Below are 20,003 nucleotides of genomic sequence, written 5' to 3' on the forward strand. Positions count from 1 at the left end.
CAACGATGTCCACTGGCTTCAATTCCTTGGATTTTATGTATTTCTTAACTAATAGCATAACTCCTCCTCCTCCCTTCCTATCAAGTCTGTCCTTTCTGTAGATGTTGTACTCCCCAAACTCCAGTTCTGCATTCCTTATTTCTGTGTGACACCACGTCTCTGATATCCCAACAATATCTGCCTTTGATGTTTTGAGCAATACCTCAAATTCATCAAAATTATTTACTAAACTCCTAGCATTGGTGTACACGCAAGTATACATGCACCTATTTCTATTCTTAGCTACCCTAATACAACCCATGTGTTTACTTGTACCGCAATGACTCCCAGCAGTCTCTGAAATATCCTGTAACTTGTTTTTCAGGCTTCTGCTTATTCCAATAGAAGCAGTGCAAGAATCTCTTTCACCTCTGCCAGTGGCTACTGTTAATCTATTCGTCTTTGTCTCCCCCCAAGCCAGCAGTTTTCCGTCGAACCTAAAACTGCCTCGATAGCATCAGCAAACATTCTTGCACCCTTTCTATTTAAGTGTATCCCATCTCTGTAGAAGCAGTCTCTCCTGTTAACAAGTAGAGATAAGGCTGAAAAAAAAGCTACCCCTTGAGCCTTGCACAATCTTTCCAGGGCCGAATTGATCGACAAGGCTCTCATCATATACTCCCTCCTATCGTGTCTGGGCAGAATTGCAGACACTTTCAAATTCAACCCTATTTCAAGGCTTTTTTTCAACAGTGACCTGTATTTGTTAAGCAATTCGGCCGGTCTAATAGATTAACAGTAGCCACTGGCACAGGTGAAAGTGATTCTTGCACTGCTTCTATTGAAATGAACAGAAGCCTGGAAAACCAGATGCACTATATTTCAGAGACTGCTGCGAGTCGTTGCGGCACAAGTAAACATGTGGGTTGTGTTAGGGTAGCTAAGAATAGGAACAGGTGCATGTATACTTGCGGGTACACGAATGCTAGGAGTTTGGTAAATAAATTTGATGAATTTGAGGCATTGCCCAAAACATCAAAGGCGGTTATTGTTGGGATATCAGAGAAAAATGGTGTCACTTAGAAATAAGTAATGCAGAACTGGAATTTTGGGAGCACAACGTCTACAGAAAGGATGGACAAGATAGAAAGGGAGGAGGAGTTATGCTATTAGTTAAGAGACACATAAAATCCAAGGAAGTGAAGCCAGTCGACAACGCTGGACAATGCAGTGTCGAGTCAGTTTGGTGTGACATAAGCATTGGGAAATCAAAATTGAGAGTAGGATGTGTGCTATAGGCCTAATGAATCTGATGAGTATAATAAGAAACTGTACAGGGAAATAGAGTGGGCCAGTAAATCAGAGAGTCTTATAATGGGTGATTTTAATTTCCCAGATATTGACTGTAATTTGTGGGTTGGTCACTCAGACACTAGCAAGGCTTTTGTGGATTTATTGGATGATTGCCTTGCAATACTCTTGATTTGATTATCAGTAGTGATTCTTCATGCATTAAGAATCTGCAGAAACAGGAACCACTAGGTGGCAGTGATCACAGTGTGCTGAAGTGGGATTTACTCAAGGAGGTAACTACCATCAGAGGTAAAGGGAAGGGTTACTGCTTTCGTAAAGGCGACTACGATGATATGGGACAGTATTTAAATTCTATACAGTGGGACGAACTGATGATGTTACCAACAGCAAACTCAAAATGGGAAGCATTCAAAGAACTTATCTTGGAAGCTACTAGGCTTTACATACCAACTATGAAATATTGTTCAAGGTTCAGGCCTGAATGGATGTCAGATGAACTAATGAGACATATGGCAGAGAAGAAATATGCATGGGATACATATAAATTAACATGTGACACAGAAGCCTATGATAGATATAAGTTGATCTGTAACCAAGTTACAAAGGAGGTTAGGCAGGCGAAGGCAGATTACGAGCAATCTTTGGCAAGGGATGCAAAGAAAAACAGCAAAGAGTTCTTTACTTATGTAAACTCTAGAAGGAAGGGGATGAATCAGATTGGTCCACTTGATATCGATGGTTCAACTTTTGATGATCCTGCTCAGGTAGCTAACAAACTATATCAATATTTTGCATCTACATTCACACATGAGGAGTTATTCAGGAACGGGAATGCCATAGATGAAGTAAACACTGGCAGTGAGCAAGCTGATTTTGTAATAATTGAGAGTAAAGTGAAGGAGAAATTGTTGAAAATAAATACTAGAAATGCACCCTGGGTGGATGGGATCTATCCAGTTATATTAAAAGAGGCAGCAGAGGAAGTATGCAAACCCTTGGCCATAATTATGTGAGCTTCCTAGGATTCAGGGGAAGTACCCATGGACTGGAGATGTGCAAATGTGACCCCAATTCACAAAGGAGGATCAAAGGGCGACACAAGTAATTATAGACCTATTAGTTTAACTTCTGTTCCTGGAAAATTAATGAAGGCACTGGCTAAAGAAGCACTGCAGGATCATCTTAACAAGAATTCAGTTATAGCTCAGACACAGCATAGTTTTGTTAAGGGTAGGTCTTGCCTGACCAGTTTGATTAGATACTATGATGTAGTCACAAAAGAATTGGATGCAGGGAATAAATTTGATATTATATATTTGGATCTTAGAAAGGCTTTTGATACTGTTGCACATGGAAGACTGCTGCACAAATTGGTGCAGTGTTGCATTGGAGCAAATCGTTGCTATGGGTGATTGAGTGGCAGAAGGCAAAGAGTGGTAATTAATGGACACTGCTCATCGTGGACTAATTTTATTAGTGGAGTCCCTCATGGTTCAGTTTTGGGTCCATTGTTGTTTTCTGTATTTATAAATAATATTGATGTTGGTATATCAAGCTTAATGTCCAAGTTTGCAGACGATACAAAGGTTGGCAGGGTTGTTAAGGACGCTACTGACGCTATGCTGCTGCAACAAGGTCTGGAAAGGTTGAGCAGATGGGCTGAGAGGTGGCAAATGAAGTTTAACATTGACAAATGTAAAGTACTACATATGGGAAACAGCAACCCCAGAGCAACGTATCAACTCTGTGGTAGTATACTGACAGTGGTAGAGAATGAAAGGACCTGGGGGTAATTGTGCAGGCAGATATGAAGTTCTCTGAGCAGTGCAGACGGGCTGCAAGTGTAGCTCATGGTGTCTTAACAATGATATACAGGAATTTTTCTAGTAGGGAGAGGGAGGTGATTATTCCCTTGTATAAGGCAATGGTCAGGACGCACCTTGAGTACTCTATATAGGACTGGAAGCCTCATTTCAAGAAGGATATAGAGCTGCTGGAACGAGTACATAGAAGGACAACAACGTTAGTGAACGGAAAGAAGAGTTGCTTTTACGAAGAAAGGCTTAAGTTAGGCATAATCACCTCCCTGTCCCCGATAGCAAAATTCCCATATATATATCATTGACAAGATTCCATGACCTGCACTGGCAGCCCGTCTGCACTGCTAAGCGAACTTCATATTTGACTACACACAATTAACCCCAGGTCTTTTTCACTTTACAGTTCCCTGAATGTAGTACCACACAGCCGTTACGTTTTTCTTGGGTTTATTGCGACCCATATGTATTACTTTGCATTTGTTAATGTTAAACTTCAGTTGCCACTTCTCAGTCCGTTTGCTCAACTTATCTAGATCCAGTTGAAGTAGCATACTCTCTCTTTACTCGATAAAAACCCTGCCAACCTTTGTGTTATCTGCAAACCTTGACATTAATCCTGATATATCTTCGTCAATATCATTGATGAATACACAAAACAACAATGGGTCCAACACCGAACCCAGTCCAGTTATCTATTTTTCTGAAAATGCCCGAAATATATTCTCTTTACTAAATAAAATGCGTAGTTTATTCAATTTAAGCGCATTCGATGTGTACCAGTTCTCAGCAGGACTGGGAAATGGATACGCACGTACAATCAACATGTCATCATGTTTATTGAAGTAAACATACTGACTCTTAACTAGAACTTTTTCATTTCGTTTGTTCTTTTTTTTTTTTTTTTTTTTTGTTGCATTTGTTTGTGTTTGTTTGCGAGATTTATCGAAATGCAATGCACTCAGGGATTTAGGGTTGAGGACACTGTAAAGAAAATAATTACAATTGGCTCTCCGCTACTTTATTTTAGGCCTTTAAAATATTTACGTCTGGGTCCCGACTGTGTAGATCTGACATTGTGCCTGTGTAACTTTTCGTATGACATTTCAAACAGACGGTGAATCCAAAATGTATTAGTGTCTGCCATGATTAAATTTTAATTCTACGTCGAGAATCCCCTAGATGGTTCTGCATTACTCCTTTGACCAGTCACTCCATTATTTTGGACCAGAAGTTATATACTCACTCACCGTTAGGTTACCCGATGTGGTAGCTTATTTAATTTTACTTAATTATTGAATTAATGTTTTCCTTAATGAGTCGGTTTTGAGCAAACTGAGGGTGCCTCAAATGCCAAAAATTTCATAATTATTACTTTACGCAATCCTTAAGTAAAAAAAAAAAAAAAACAGTGATTCCGTCGCAGCATCTCTTACAGTTGTCACCAGTGGCATATTATCTTATAGTAAAAACTATGACTGTTCTTTAGCAGTGTGAGTTCCCTGACACAGTTATACAATGGGCTGTTTAGGTACAGATGCAAAAGATACCGAGGCTTAGCAAAGTCCAAAAGGAAAAGGAATGCAGCTTTATGAGGTAATGACGTTACACCGGGGTCCGATTTAATGATGATTATACGCCACTGGTTTTCAGTAGTAATTGCAATTCCTCAATACTCCCTGCACCAGTTTAATGTATTTTGTTCAAACTTGAGGGGAAGATGAGTTTTGTTAAATCATATTGTAGGAAGAGATGTAGAGAGAGAGAATCACAGAGCAAATAGCCACACTGGTCCCATCTTGCTCCGCTAATTCATATTTTACTTTTATATCCCCCCCCCCACATCAAGATAATGTTCGAGCCCTGGGGATTCTGATCTGTTTTCTCCAATCTGGTCGGTCCTGATTGTAGACTGTTAAAAAGTTTTGTTACTAAGCGTACACAGAGACGGAAGACATACGAAAAGTCAAAATATAATGTGAATATTATTATTTTTTAATAATCCGTAAACTTATTTTCACTAGATAAATACTCTAAAAGCATATGGCTCATTTGATAAGGAGTTCAAGACTGGTTTTAACTCCCATACTGTATTTGTTAAATTGTGTAAGTTTCGGTTATATTCAATATAACCGAAACTTACACGATTCTGATTCAGACTTTTAACGAATAAATAGATACTATTTGTTTAATTGATTTATTGAGAACTACTTATTGTTCCTCGAGGAAAACATATGTTGTCTTGCATGATACCAAACTTGATACACAAATGGTCTGATCTAGTACAAATGGTACTAGATCAGACTGTTACATTACGAGAAAAAATTGCCTATGCATTGTTATTTTTGGCACTAGTACGCTGAGTAGGTACTTCATTAGATACACCTATGCTTTTCTTGAAATTGAATACTCCATCAGTAACAGCATCACCTGTCCCTTATGTTCCAAATAAATCAAATGGGAAGATGTGAATGGTGCTTTATCTGTGCATTTCATTGTTATCTGGGCAAGAGAAACTATTTAAGTGACATAGTAGTTGGAGCCAGACACCTCAGTAGATGGAGTAGTTCAATCCAACTGAGATTTTCATATGCGACTGTATAAGTATTAGCTGCGGCAACTGATGCAAGAAAGCAAGTTTATACAACATCGTCCAAATAAAACTTCCTATAACACTTGTGTCCATCTCTTCTAAGTTTGTCTAATTCTCCCTTGAATTCATTAAACTTTCCACTTCCATAGCACCAGATGGCAGTTTGTTCAACAATCAACTACTCGCTGGTTGAAGGTGAACGTACGAATATCTATCCTGTAGCCATAGTTGTTTTGCAACTTTCAATACAACTATCCTTCTTTCAATATTAAAAAAATATTGAAAAATAAGGATAGTTGTATTGAAAGTGGTCCAATAACTAGTTTTTGTGGATAGTGCATGGTTATAATGAACGTCCTCCCTGCACTGTGTTGAAAAGGTCATTGTTTGAATCCCGTCAGGAGAATAGCCAGGATTTTTATTAGCAGGTACATTCGCAATAAAAGACTCCAATTGCCTAAGCGCCACGATAACAGATTTCGGCGTCACCGGGTACAAAAAAAAAAAAATTATTATTTTAGGGTTGCCCGTGACGAAAAAAAATACAGTTTCTAGGGAGAAAACCTTGCTATCTACTACGCCTGAGACCTACTAACTTTGCCACGGAGTGAAAAGAGCCCATTAAAGTTCCTCGCGTCATTGACGGGATTCGAACCCGGGCGCGTCACGGATTAGAATGTACCTGCTGACACTACCCTGGCTACGCCATTGAATCCCGTCAATGATATGAGGAACTTTTATGGACATTTTTCACAGCATGGCTGAATTATTTGGTCTCAGTCGCAGTAAGATTTTTCTTCCAGAATCCAGGGTTTTTTTCGTCCAGAGAAAGAGGAAAGCAGACTAGAGAGCATAGGCAATTTACGGACATAATACACATCGGTAGAGAGTTTCTCTTGGGCAGCCCTAATTTGAAACATTTTTTTTCTATGGTCCATTGACCAAATAACATCCAGCAGATGGCAATCCTTTGGTTGCAAAGAGCTCATTGATGTGAGAGGCCAACGGATGCTGATAAGACTTGTGCAGGATAACAGAATGGCCCAGTAGCAACTACAAATTCTTGGCCCCTGTAAGATTCCCGAACGGGTTCTCTGTGCTCTTTAAAAATAATGTCAAGTGAAATATCAGATCCTAACTCCCTGCACTTTCAAGCCCCTTATGGTGGTAGTTTCGCCAATATAAAATATACTGTCGATCAAATGAAAACACAGTACTATGGTGGTAGATAAATAACTAATTCAAAATGCTGGAGTATCACAGACGGCTTCAGACGGCTTCTACTTCTCTCATCAAAAACAACAACAAACAAAAAGGGAAAATTATGGTCGGCTCAGAAACACCGGAGTGTAGAGGACTATAAAAATATTACCTGTTTTGACGAATCCTGGTTCCTGCAATTGCAGGCTAATGGGAGAGTCAGAATATGGCAAAAACAGTCTATGGATTTATCCTGCCGGGTGTCAACAAAGCAGGTTGGTAGTGGAGTGTTTTTGTGCTGAACATATTACCGCTGGATACTAGCAGTAATGTACCCATTTGCGAATGGATTCTTCCATGCCACAAGGCCAGATTTTATAGATCTGCTTCAAGAAATGTGAGCGAATTCAGCTTACTACAGCAGCTTCCCCAGTTACTGTATCTCAATTCAGTTGAGCAGCTGGGAGATGAGATGGAACAATCTTCTCAAGTAGACATCCACAATCATTTAATTTAAAACAACCGTGGGAAGTAATTGAATCAACATGGACAAACGTCCCTGTGGCATTCTTTAACACTTCATTTAGTTCATATCAATAATTCGTGGTATTACTGCTTTGTGGCAGTGGATAACCACCACAAAGCAGCAATACCACGAATATGTTATGTAAACGCTTTTTACCATTTTAGAGCATAAAAAGAAAATTTAATGACACGAATAAAGAAAAAAAAAAAAAAAAAAGTCATTCACTCTGAGCATGCAAATTGCAGCTTCTGGAGACTAGGCACCTGCGAGATGATCTGATTGTGGTGTATAAGGCCTTGAATGGATTGAGCAGGCTCAATGCCGATGCGATTCTTCCTTTTGCTCAGATTACAAATCTGAGGGAGCATAAACTGAAATTGAGGAAAGACAGTTGTCGAATACATGTGAGGGCCTTTAGCCAGCGAATAGTTGATTGCTGGAACAAACTTCCATCTGTCGTTGTGGAAGTTGATAAATAAATCCAAGGAAGAAGTAGACAAACGTTTGGAGGAGTGCATGGGTGAAATGGGGTGTTTTTTTTTTTTTTTTGGCTGATGCCGTATAAGCTACTTTCTTGCATCATATTCTTCTACTACTGCTAATGCTAATATACATTAGAAAACTTTTCATCCCAATTTGTAAGGTTGAATCCTTTTAGCTATTGTAAAGTTTTTGCTGCAAAACGATTTTCAGCCTATATTACAGATACCGAGATTTGCAGCTGTGCTGACATTCAATGGCAGATTTAATTCATTTGCAAGGCAAAGTGTGCTTCTGAATATAGTTTTCTTTGCATGCAGTATCCTTGTACATTAAAGTTGTTTTTTTCTTGACTTAACATCTGAGTTCCATTTACACAACCATAACCTAACCATCATAGTTGTGAAGAGTTGACTTTATAATTACGGTTAGTAGGGCTCATATTACAGAAATTAAAAAATGCGAAGGATATCACAAGGAACATTAATATTACTTGTCAACCATTGAGCCACACCATATGTTATGATTTACTGACATACAATACGATAATATTCTTGCAAATAATTTTCTTGATAAGTTTAAACATTTTTAACTACGGTTTTAATTTTGAATGATGATAACATCTCAAAAGGATTGTATAAAATTGACAAATAAAACGAACTATGTAGAAACGTTACTCTCAATTGTATAAGAAATATATTTTCGCTCCACAACTTTATCTTTGTGTATTTCTTTCACAGTTAATGTTGATAAGTAGTCTTCCGCTATAAAAAGTAGTTATAACAATTTTACGCTAATAATAATAAAACTTAAAGTATTATCCTGAAATAATATGATAATTTTTTTAATTAAAAGAATATATGCTTATTTCATGTGCATTTATAAAAATATTCCTTTGAACATTACTAAATTTTATCCTCTACTATGCCTTGCTGTTACTTTGTTATCCCCGTAGATGGAGCACGTTGCCTTCGATTACCGGCACGGCGGTAACAAGTTGAAATCGAAAAGTGTTTGAAAAGTGCTTTGTTCATAACAAATATTTTCCTTGTGTGAGTATTAGTTTTGTAGTATTTAGTTTTAAGTTAATTGATTTGTACTATGTTCAATCACAGTATAGTTTCAAAATATTAAATATATGTTTCATTTTTTGCTGTTGTGCAGGCATTTGTGATCATTGTATGTAGTCTTACTGGTAACTGTTCTGTGAAAAGGAATAGGTTAGGCTTAATTATGTGAAGAAGTGGCAGTAGGTGATGTTTTTAGAATTATGATTACTCGCAAAGTTGAAATAATTTAAAGAGTATTGCCTTGCATTAGTTTAAAGTGCCGGTTGATTTTGCAAACGTTTAGCATTTGGTAATGAATAGTTTGAATTAAATATCCCGGCTAATTTCTTGTTTGAAAGTTCATGTTACTGCGCAATGTACTAGTTTTATTGTCTTGCACTGTAAATACATGACTGATCGTTGCGTATTTTGTTTGGGATGTAACTTTTAACAAGTATTGAAGGTGATTTATCTTTTTCTTATATATTAGCATGTCTTCATTCAGTAAATATACAAGCGTGTCTTATTTTATTTTTGGCATTTCTGTATAATTTAAAATGTTAATCGCCATTCTCCTTGAAAGCCATTGTTACCAATATAATAGTATGTCAGATTTTTATATGAATTAATGCTGATCTTCTGTTTTCATTGTTTTTCTATTTAGTTCTAAAAATTTTATAAAAGTTTAAATTTTTATAATAAAAATCTTGAAAATTAAAAAAATAATAAAATAAGAATGGGTGGGGATAGCGCAAAGAAGTTTGTTAGTCCGAATTTCATTTTGCCACACATATATATTATATATTACCAAAAATTGCATGCAACAAAAACAGTTGAGGACTTAGACTATTATTGCTGGCATAAAAAATTATATTCACGGATGGGCATTGACATTTCTATTGTAATTGTGAAGAAATAGAATATTAGAATTATTGACAACTACATTTGGTGAAATCTACTTCGTATTTGAAAGATGTGTAATGAAAGTAATAATACTTTGTGAAAAAAGAGAGAAAACCACCACATGAAATTTTAGACTTTTTCCAATCACGTCTAATAATAGTTCTAGAATATGCTGACAACATTTGTACTTTCCTACTAAGTCACGTTTTCAGGCCAAAGTATGGGGAATTGTACAAATAGATGAATAAAACTTTTTGCATTAACTTTGTTTATTCTTAATATTTAATCTGCACTACAAACTTGGAGAGGGATTTGATTTAGGGTTTACAAAATTAGCACAGTGCCAATATGATACTGAGTTTTGCATGAGTTGATATACCCAGTGTTTTGGATGTTTAGGCATCACAGGAGAATGAAAAGGCAGATCAATGCCAAATTTTGAGAGTACTGAAAATTTTGTGATCTGTGACAATGTTTTGGACTCAGTTTCTGTATGTGTGCTGCCCACTTAATATAAAGTGTGCCATGAGAATTTGTTTTTGAATAAACTCTCTTAGTTCCATTACTTCAGTGGGAGCATATATGTATGCTAGTTCTTGTTTGTACTCCAGCACAACCACCAGGTCAGTGGGGTTTACAACAAACCATCAATACAAACGTTAATCCTATTAAGTGGTCACAGGCTTGAAACCCCGTCCATTCAAAGAGCACGTGCTATTGCGCTCTCACTCCTGACCACTCGGCTATGTCAGGCCTTAGTTGTTTTTCATCTTAAAAAAATGTACATTTTTGTTGTAAAAAAAACACATTAATCACATCTTTGTCTACTGTAGTAAAGAATGGCACTGAAAAGTCAGTGGTTCTGAATTATTTCTTGCCTACTTTAGTTCTTGTTTATAAAAGTAAACTGCAGTCATTATCAATCCACTGCAGGATGGAAGCCACTTCAACGATTCATGTTGAGGGAAATGGACTATAATCTGCCACACTGGTTCAGTGTGGGTTGGCAGATCGACCGTATTTAGTAGTCACAGGTTTTAACCTCTGTCTACTCAAACGGCATGTGCTACTGCAGTCCTGCCACTGACCACTTGGCTATAGAGGCTACATTGTTCTTGTTTACACTATGGCACAGCCATCAGGTCAGTGGAGTATATACAACAAATCATGTTGAGGGAAATGGACTATAATCTGCCACACTGGTTCAGTGTGGGTTGGCAGATCGACCGTATTTAGTAGTCACAGGTTTTAACCTCTGTCTACTCAAACGGCATGTGCTACTGCAGTCCTGCCACTGACCACTTGGCTATAGAGGCTACATTGTTCTTGTTTATACTATGGCACACATTGATTCAGTGCAAACATTAATTGTATTCAGCAGTCACAGGCTTGAACCCTGTTCCATGCTATTGCACTCTCGTTACTGACCACTCGGCTCCGTCAGGCCTTGGTTGTTTTTCATTTAAAAAAAAAATGTACATTTTTGTTGTAAACAAACACATTATTCACAACTTTGTCTACTATAGTGTTAAAGTAAAGAATGGCACTGAAAATGTACAAATGCAACCCCAATTCACAAAGGACGATCAAAGGGTGACATAAGTAATTACAGACTTGTTAGTTCTGTTCCGGGGAAATTAATGGAGGCACTGAATAAAGAAGCATTGCAAGATCATCTAGACAAGATGATCCTGCAGTGCAAAGGAACTGGATGCAAAAAATTTTGATATCATATACTTGGATCTTAGTAAAGATTTTGATGCTGTTGCACATGGAAGACCACTGCACAAATTGGAGCATATGCATTGAGGGCAAATAGCTGCTATGGATAAAGGGATGGTTGAGCGGGAAAAGACAGAGTGGTAATCAATAGACACTGCTCTTTGTGGACTAATGTTATTAGTGGAGGCCCTCAGGGTTCAGCATTGGGTCCATTGTTTTTTTTCTGTATTTATTAATGATATTGATGACGGTATATCAAGTTTAATGTGTAAGTTTGCAGACGATACAAAGGTTGGCAGGGTTGTTAATGACAGTAAAGACAGTATGCTACTGCAATCGGATCTAGAAATGTTAGGCAGATGGGCTGAGAAGTGGCAACTGAAGTTTAATATTGACAAATGCAAAGAACTGCATATGGGTAGCAGTAACCCAAGAGAAACATACCAACTGTATGGTGCTACACTCAGGGAGGTGGAGAATAAAAAGACCTGAGGCTAATTGTGCAGTTCAGCTATGAAGTTTTCTGAGCAGTGCAGACAGGCTTCCAGAGCAGGTCATGGTGTCTTGTCAATGATATACAGGAATTTTGCTGGCAGAGTTAATTTGATTATCCCCGTGTATAAGGCAATGGTCAGGCCACACCTTGAGTATTGTGTACAAATCTGGAGGCATCATTTTAGAAAGTATGTAGAGTTGGGGCAACAAGATTGGTTAAGTTGTAGAAAGTTGTAGAGAAGGGCAACAAGATTGGTGAAGGGAAGATAGGGTCCTCTTACTAAGATAGGCTTAAGTTCTGCAAATTGCAGTGTCTGGAGACTAGCAACCTGTGAGGTGATCTGATTGAGGTGCATAAGGCTTTGAATAGTTTTGAGGTGGCTCAATACTGATGGGATTCTTCTTCTTGTTCGGATTATAAACCTGAGGAGGTATCTAATAATTAGTAGAATCAGCCACTTTGTAAATTAAAATTCAAAGAACTGATTCAAATCAATAAAATGCACTACACTTTCATTGTTTATTAGAATCACATTTTCGGTTATAAGAATCAATTTTAAGTGCCTCTGATATTTTTCTAAATGTCTGGCGGTCACAACCATAAAACAGTGAAAACAATTTGCAGTTTCTGGTTTATTGGTCTTTTCTGTTAATGCAAATCTGTTAGTGCAATAAACGTGTAGTAAACTCAATCTTATTGCATTTGCCATAATACCGATAGCTAGAATTCTGTGTTTTCACATTATTATGGTGAAATGTGTTTCCCCTTTGCTGAAATCTGCCTTTATTTCTGTATCTGAACTTCGTTTCACTTGCGTATGTCGTGTTAGTTCCAATTTGTTTGTGCTTTATTATTGATTGACGCTTATCTTTTTTACCGTGTTTGAAATTTTACTACCCCCAAAAAATGTCAGTCAACAGAAAGAGTGAATTAGAGTGTAAAAGAAAAGTTATGAATTATAGAAACGTACGATAAATTAAACTTAGGCAATATGTCTCAAAGGGAAGCGGCAGTTATATCTTGCAAAAAGGATTCTTCTGCTTCTATGCTTACCTTTGGTGATACTCCGATTTCTAGGCAAGATGCTGTATCTCTTTTGGGGATTACCCTGACTTCTAATCTCTCTTGACACAAGCACATTACAAATATTGCTTCCTCTTCTGCATCTAAAAAACTTGGTTTTCTCTTTCGCTCTGTGTTACTTTTCTTCCAAATTGCTGTTTGCTCTGTACAAATCTGCCTTACCATGGAATACTGTTCCCACATCTGGGACGGTGCTCCCAAAACCTCTCTCAGCTTCTAGATTCCATTCAGAAGAGGGCAGTTAAGTTAATGACTCATCTCTAACAGAGTTTCTCTCTCATAGATGTACTGTTTCTGCTGCATGCCTTTTCTACAGATACTTCCATGTGCACTGTTCTTCTGAATTGGCTTCTATAATTCCAGCTCTCTCATTTAAAACAGTCCAAACACATGCTGCCACCAGCCAATATCCATTTACTGTCCAACTTCAAACTCACAGAACCAACTTTTCATCTTCCTCCTTTATTCATTCAGCTGCTGTTTTCTGGAACAACCTGCCTTCATACGTATTTCCTGAAAATTAGTCAGAAGTTCAAGACTAATGTCAAGACTAATGTGCTGAAGTGGGATTTACTGAAAGAGGTAACTACCATTAGGGGTAAAGGGAAGGGTTATTGCTTCCGTAAAGGCGACTACGATGGACTGAGACAGTATTTAAATTCTATACAGTGGGACCAACTGATGATGTTACCAATAGCAAATTCAAAATGGGAAGCATTCAAAGAACGTATCTTGGAAGCTACTAGGCTTTACATACCAACTAAGAAATATTGTTCAAGGTTTAGGCCAAAATGGATGTCAGATGAACTAATGAGGCATATGGCAGAGAAGAAAAATGCATGGGATACTTACAAATTAACACATGACACAGAAGCCTATGATAGATACAAGTTGATATGCAACCAAGTTACAAAGTAGGTTAGGCAGGCGAAGGCAGATTACGAGAAATGTTTGGCAAGGGATGCAAAGAAAAACAGCAAAGAGTTCTTTACTTATGTAAACTCTAGAAGGAAGGGGATGAATCAGATTGGTCCACTTGATATTGATGGGTCAAGTGTTGATGATCCTGCTCAGGTAGCTAACAAACTAAATGAATATTTTGCATCGACATTCACACATGAGGAGTTATTCAGCAAGGGGAATGCCAGAGGTGTATTCAACTCTAGCAGTAAGCTACAGAATCTTGAAATAACTGGGAGTAAAGTGGAGGAGAAACTGTTGAAGATAAACACAAGAAAGGCACCCGGGGTGGATGGGATCTATCCAGTTATATTAAAGGAGGCAGCAAAGGAAGTAAGCAAACCCTTAGCCATAATTATGAGAGCTTCCTTGGACTCAGGGGAGGTACCCATAGACTGGAAATGTGCAAATGTGACCCCAATTCACAAAGGAGGATCAAAGGCTGACACAAGTAACTATAGACCTGTGAGCTTAACTTCTGTTCCAGGAAAATTAATGGAGGCACTGGTTAAAGAAGCACTGCAGGATCATTTAGACAAGACTTCAGTTATAGCTCAGACACAGCATGGTTTTGTTAAGGGGAAGTCTTGCCTGACCAACTTGATTGGATACTATGATGCAGTCACAAAAGAACTGGATGCAGGGAATAACTTTGATATTATATACTTGGATCTTAGAAAGGCTTTTGATACTGTTGCACATGGAAGACTGCTACACAAATTGGAGCAGTGTGACATTGGAGGCAAATTGCTGCTATGGATAAAGGGGTGGTTGAGTGGGAGAAGACAGAGAGTGGTAATCAATGGACACTGCTCATCGTGGACTAATGTTATTAGTGGAGTCCCTCAGGGCTCAGTGTTGGGTCCATTATTGTTTTCTGTATTTATAAATGATATTGATGATGGTATATCAAGCTTAATGTCCAAGTTTGCACATGATACAAAGGTTGGCAGGGTTCTCAAGGACACTACTGACACTACACTGCTGCAACAGGATCTGGAAAGGTTGAGCAGATGGGCTGAGAGGTGGCAAATGAAGTTTAACATTGACAAATGTAAAGTACTACACATGGGAAACAGCAACCCCAGAGCAACATATCAACTCTGTGGTACTACACTGACAGTGGTAGAGAATGAAAGGGACTTGGGGGTGATTGTGCAGGCAGATATGAAGTTCTCTGAGCAGTGCAGATGGGCTGCAAGAGTAGCTCATGGAGTATTGTCAATGATATACAGGAATTTTTCCAGCAGGGATAAGGAGGTGATTATTCCATTGTACAAGGCAATGGTCAGGCCACACCTAGAGTACTGTATACAGGTCTGGAGGCCTCATTTCAAGAAGGATGTAGAGCTGCTGGAACGAGTACAGAGAAGGGCAACAAGATTAGTGAATGGAACAAAGGGGTGCTCTTACGAAGAAAGGCTTAAGTTTTGCAAATTAGTGTCTGGAGACTAGGCACCAGCGAGGTGATCTGATAGATGTGTATAAAGCCTTGAATGGTTTAAGCATGCTCAATGCTGATGGGATTCTTCCTCTAGCTCAGAAAAATCACCTGAGAGGGCATAAATTCAAATTGAGGAAAGACAGATGTAGGATAGACGTGCGGAAATTTGCCTTTAGCCAGCGGGTGGTTGGTTGGTGGAACAGACTGCCATCCCTTGTGGTGGAGGTTGATAGCCTAAATAAGTTTAAGGCTCAGCTGGACAGGTATTTTGAACGAACAGAGGGGTGAAGTGGAAGTGGGTTTTTTTTTTTTTTTTTTTTGGCTGATGCTGCATAAGCTTGCTTTCTTGCATCAAATGCCTCTACTAATGCTAATGCCAACAAATATATTCTTTCATCTTCTCAACTTCCAACAAGCATGGTTCTAAGTAATGTGTAGGTTCTAATACCTCTCATTTGGGGTTTTCATAAAAAAAAAAAAAAAAGTATTAGGTGTGTCTCACTCATCTTTATTAAAATTATTAAAATCATGTCACACTAAACACTAATGTGATTAGTGAAACCAGAAAAAGGAAGCATGAAGGGAAATACCAAACAGTAGATGAAGCTCTGTTCGTTTGGTTTAAACAGGCCAGCTCATTTAATGTGCCAATCAATTGTATCATTCTTCTTCAAAAAGCTAATGATTTTGCTGAAAAACTACACAGAGTTTGTGACAGATGGAGGGATGACAAGATGGAAGGAGAGGCATAATATTGTTTACAAAAAACTTCATGGAGGCAAAACAGCATTCTGATGGTTCTGCAGCTGACACCTGGTTGAAACCTCTTGACAAACTGTGTTAAGCCCTTATAATCCCGAAGACATTTTTAATACAGAAGAAACAGGGTGTACTACAGGGCTACCACAGACCACTGCATGATTTTTAAAAAATTCCTCTGCATCTGCAGGAAAGAAGATAAAGGACAGGATTACGGTTCTTTTAACATGCAACATGACAGGAACAAGTTATCGGCAAGAGTAAATCGCCTAGCTGTTTCAAAGGAGTAAAACAGCTGCCTGTTGAATATGTCAATAATGCCAATGCTTGGATGACAGCTTCTTTATTTGAAGATTATCTTCGTAAATGGGATTTGCAATTGGATAAATACAAAAAAATTACATTGGTTTTGGACAACTGCCCAGCTCATCCAAAGTTGACTTTCAAAAACATTGAATTAGTTTTTCTACCTTTGAATACCACATCACTGATTCAACCTCTTGACCCAGGGAATAATAAAAACCTTTAAGACCTTTTATAGACAGATATGAGGCAAAGAATCATTGTCTATAGATGGTTTGAGAACATCATCCGATATCGCCAGATAACTGTTCTAGATGCACTTCATATGACAATGAGTGCCTGGAATGAAGTTTCCAAAATCTGCATTAGCAACTGTTTCAAAAAATGTGGATTAATTATTCATGATGGTCAACTAAGTCACGATACTGATCACGTTGAAAAGCCTGAAGACATGGGTGAACAGGAGTTTAATGATTGAGTGGACGTAGATGGTGATATACAAGTCACTACAGCTTTAATAGAAGAAGAAATTGCCCAGTCTGTTACTGATAATTTCGCGGAGGAGAAGGTAAATGAAGATGAACCCGAATCCATCCTGAGGAGAGCGTTGGAAGAAACTGATTAAAGTGATCGTGAATAAAGACAAAAAATGTGGATTAATAGTAGACTGTTATATTAATAGTAGTAGACTTATACAATATTGAAAAATCTATAAATAGATTTTGTAGTGATAATTTAAAGCAATCTAAAATAAGTGGCTATTTTAAATTATAATCATATTACAGAGCATTATGTTTAATTAATATGTATATTAATTAAGCTGCATACGTAAGTTATAAATTTATTTTTATTTTGCTAACCTGGATAATACTTGGTGTATTCAATAGTAATACTTCCGATCTTCACATATCATTTAATTGGTAATAAACCTTTGGTAATAAAATGTAAATTTTTGCTTTATATCTTTATTTTTATAGCCTCTGGATAATATTTGTTGATTTTTGTTTATTATAATTGGCATTAATTAGAATCGAAATTCAATTTGCAAACATGATCACTATAACCGGCGCTTATTGTATATGCAATATTATATATTTAAGATATGGAAAGCATCTCTTCCACAAAATAAGTGGAATCTTATCTGGGCCGGTTAAAAAATCTTTTGTAAGTTTCCGAAGCACTTGAATGATATTGGCTGTGTCCAGTGGCTGATCTAGAAAAATGACAGAAGGGGCACCATTTTGTGCACTAGTATGGTGATCACATTAGCACATGTTGCCAACTGTAGTTAGTTGAAAATAGCTGAGACAATGCAAAAATATATAAAATCCTATGTTAACAATAAAAAATAGAAGCAGTATTTCCTGTTAGCAAGCACAGACCACGCTGAAAAATTCTACCCTGTGAACTTTGCATAATCTCTCCAGGGCTGAATTGATTGACAAGGCTCTCATCGTATGCTCCCTCCTTTCATGTCTGGGCAGAATTGCACACTTTCAAATTTAATCCTAACTCGCAACTTTTTTTTTGGCATTGGCCTTTACTTGTAAATAAATCTACAGATCTCCTACTCTTTATGTCATTAGTGCCAATGTGCGCAACAATATCACCCTTTGTGTCCTTAAAAGATGATATCTTGTCTGCAGTGTTATCAACTTTCCACATGGTCCTCTTTCACCTATCCTTTTTGCATGCTATTTCTTGTCTTACTGACAGTAGTTTCACCGACAGTAACTAGCTGCCTGATGCACGAGTGAGCTCTGGCATTTGAATTGGGCAGCCGAGAGCTTGATGTGCTCCCCATTGTAATTCTTTTGAGAGCATCTACCGTACTCTTCAAACTCATAGATGCCCATCAGAATGCTGAGTTGGTGCCTAATTTCTTGACACTGCACCTAGCACCAAGACATCCTCCTTGGCTAGATCATGTCCTGTTCCAGCATGGTGGGCAAACATTTCACAAGTTGCACTTTTTTTTTTTTTTTTGAGAATCATCCTCTTCAGTTCGCCCCAGAGCCACAGCACTACAGCTACTTTGTGCACGTTGCTTTGTTACTCTAGTCTGGGGCATGATGTTTGTTTAAATATGATTAATTAATTAAGAATTAAATTAATTAGGTTAATAAATTTAATTGATTAATTAACTATACTATATTTGTCTACACAATACTGTACAAAGCTAATGCAGTGATACATATTATACTAGTTTTACCTTATACCTTACACTAAGTTCGAGATATACACTACCAAGCTATGCTATACTATAACGATCACAATGTTAAATTAGTTATATCCTTAGCTAAATACAAAAGATATGTGCCCAAAAAGTTATCAAAACCTTCAAACTACTTATTACAATTAAAACCCTATGGTTCTTCTGTGCTACTGGTTACGTGCTATGCTATTCATGCCAAAACTCCAGTACAATAGCAGTATGAGTAACGAGTTGTAACTTACAAAAATACTAGTTAAATTTAAAAAAAATAACCTAACTAATGCTATTAAGCCTATTTAATCCATTAGAAAACACATTAATATGTCAATTAATCAAAAATACAATGAAAACTCAGTGAAAACTTATCTGTTTGAACGAGCTCAAGAAATCAAAGTCCTCTCTTAATCTCGTCAATGTTTTGCTTATAGAAACAAATAAAAGATTTGTTACAATAGGAATGTATTTTCAACTAAATAAAATAAATATTAATAACTTTTATAGAAAACTATTTAATGTTCTTTTTCATTTTGTTTTATGTATGTTGAAATTTTGCCAATTTTATTGAAACGGTTAAATATCGAGAGTGTTAGCATTAGTTGATGCTTATGATGTAAGAAAGCATGCTTATAGAGCAAGAGCCAAAAAAAAAAAAAAAAAAGCTTCCCATTTCACCCTTCCAGTCATTCCAAATGTTTGTCTAGTTCAGCCTTAAATTTATTTAGGCTATCAACTTCTACAACAACAGATGGAAGTAATCTACCCGCTGGTGAAGGCAAACTTCCGCATATCTATCCTACAATTGTCTTTCCTCAATTTGAATCTATGCCCCCTCAAGTTCTTAATCTGAGCAAGAGGAGGAATCCCATCGGTGTTGAGCTTGCTCAAACCATTCAAGGCCTCATACATCTCAATCAGATCATCTTGCCGGTGCCTAGTCTCCAGATGCTGGAACTTGCAGAATTTAAGCCTCTCTTGGTAAGAGGTTCTCTTACCTCTGTGTTAAAAATGAAAGAACGAACTACGTATAATAAGAAAAAATGTATTTACAAACTTAAAAATTAATTACTTATTCATTATTATAATTGAGAAATGTTATCTAAATTGGACAGCATTGCAGTTTGTCAGACTACAAGCAAAATATTTAAAATTTTATTTTAAGA

General features: G+C 37.3%; 1 protein-coding gene across 5 annotated transcripts in view; it reads left to right on the top strand.

Annotated features, from left to right (window-relative positions):
• The first annotated feature begins 8,862 nt into the window (after positions 1 to 8,862).
• The window catches only part of LOC150081216 (heterogeneous nuclear ribonucleoprotein R-like), a 170,512-nt gene continuing 159,371 nt past the window's right edge, over positions 8,863 to 20,003 (top strand). For 3 of the 5 annotated variants that reach the window (XM_090379404.1, XM_090379399.1, XM_090379403.1), the window contains exon 1: positions 8,863 to 8,961. The gene's annotated coding sequence lies outside the window, so the exon portion shown is untranslated. Of the gene's footprint in view, positions 8,962 to 9,055; positions 9,159 to 9,319; positions 9,422 to 20,003 lie in introns of those variants that run through there. The other 2 variants (XM_090379401.1, XM_090379400.1) reach the window with 2 other exon arrangements.

Source organism: Mastigoproctus giganteus, chromosome 8 (assembly GCF_048544385.1).
Source record: "Mastigoproctus giganteus isolate SK-2022 chromosome 8, ASM4854438v1, whole genome shotgun sequence".
Classification (NCBI taxonomy): domain Eukaryota; kingdom Metazoa; phylum Arthropoda; class Arachnida; order Uropygi; family Thelyphonidae; genus Mastigoproctus; species Mastigoproctus giganteus.